At 42.2% G+C, this 1,847-nt stretch overlaps 1 protein-coding gene across 1 annotated transcript in view; it reads left to right on the forward strand.

Moving 5' to 3' along the window:
* basp1 (brain abundant, membrane attached signal protein 1) overlaps positions 1-1,847 on the forward strand; it is a 66,113-nt gene that overhangs the window by 56,037 nt on the left and 8,229 nt on the right. The gene's annotated exons all lie outside the window — the stretch shown is intronic.

Below are 1,847 nucleotides of genomic sequence, written 5' to 3' on the forward strand. Positions count from 1 at the left end.
GAGGGGAGCTGGGGGGGCAGGAGGGCGTTCTCCATCTTTAACTCCTAAAACTGAACTGCTCCACACTGTAAAACCTGATTACATAAATAAAAGCTAACTTGTTTCCTGAAATGTTTTCCTGAAAACTGCTGGATTGAAACTTTTCCTGCTTCTGCTTTTTTATTTTATTTGTATAAAATATAAAAATCTGACAGTTTTCAGAAACAAACATAAACGTTCGTAAAGCTGATGCCAGTTTCTGTCGCTGCATCATCAGGATGTGACCTTTGACCCACAACAGGAAGCTGATGAGTTCCTCTCATCCGCGCTTCATTTCTTAACACTGAGGAATTTTTCTCAGCGCGAAGATGAAAATTATAATCTCATATAATTCCTACAGAACTGCGTTTACAGATTTCCTCCAGTTTCCAGTTTTTTTCCTGTCTGCTCTGCAGTTCGTCTTTTCATTTCTGTAAAAGTATAAACATAAACATCATCCAGCCTCTTACCATTGATCTCCATAATCTACAGTTCTTGTAATCTCCAGCTGACAGAAGAACTTCAGATTACCGTTGAGTCGACGTGACTCTGATCCAAACCCAATGAAACCGACATCTTCAGATCTTTCATTTTTAAGACACAAACTAAGGATTTCCTTGGTGTTTTGCTGTTTGTATGAATTGTTTTGAGAAATAAATTTACTGTTGATTCAAGAAATGAACCAAAGAAACTGAGAAAAACTGTAACTGTTGATGTTTAAAAGGCTTTTACCTCAGTAGATCCTCAACTTGTTTAAACCAAGTGCCTAGTCAAAGTACGTCCACTTCATTTATCCAGTAAACACCCAAAGGGTCCCTGGACTTTGAGGGTTGCCAGGTTGGTTGGACCCACTCTGATTTTCCCGTTTGGCTGTAGAGCCGGACTGCAGAGCGGACAGATGAGTCTTCAGAGACGGGGAGGAGAATCCGAGGAGACGCCGCCATCTGCTCCTCATCCGCGCCGCCTCCTCTCGCAGGACTCGGATCTGATTGGAGATTAATAACGTTCCATAAATACTTTTCCAGCGAGGGCCGATGTTGCTGCGATCAATCATGCGCTTTGTGAGCTCAGCAGCCTCATGAGGCCGCGCCGCGCCGCGCTGCTGAACACGGCGGAAAGGAAGCAGGACAAAGCAGCGGAGCAGCTTTTCCTCATGTCAGCGAACATTCCGCCAGGAGATGCATCATGCTGGAGTTTAGTAAAGTCTGCAGATTTAAAACGGAGCTCTGCTGCAAACACACTCCACCGAGGATCTAAAAGCAGAGCAGAGAATCACTGACATCTGAAAAGTGTGGTGTGCATTTGTATTTCCCCCCCCCATTACTATGAAGCCGGTAATGAAATTCCAGTGCATCCAGTTCTGTTGATGTTTGTTGGAGAACAAGAAGCTAAAACATGAATTATGATCTCACGTTGTGTTATATGTGTTTTATTTGTAGAATAAAAACAAAACAGATTTTATTTTCACACCAAGGGGAAATTCAGGCGAAACGGCATCAAAGGTTCAGACTAAAAAGTTCTTAAAGTTTAACAATATGCATGAACTGTATGAGTAATTTGCTGCAGAAGACGTTTGTCTGATCCGTCCTCAGCCTCCTCCGTGTCGTCAGACGGAAGCAAAACGTGATTAAATCCAACGAGAGAAGAATTGATGGTTAAATACACAATGACTTTAATAAAGTATTAAACTGCTTTCCATATTTATGGAGGTAAAACAAAACATTCAAATATGATTAAAAACATGGAAACGCTGAGAGAGAAAGTTTCACAGTGATTCTGGACGGTTCAGCTGCCTGTCTTCCATCCTGTCCTCCATCCTGTCCTCCATC

This window comes from Poecilia reticulata, linkage group LG17 (assembly GCF_000633615.1).
Source record: "Poecilia reticulata strain Guanapo linkage group LG17, Guppy_female_1.0+MT, whole genome shotgun sequence".
In the NCBI taxonomy this organism is placed as follows: Eukaryota; Metazoa; Chordata; class Actinopteri; order Cyprinodontiformes; family Poeciliidae; genus Poecilia; species Poecilia reticulata.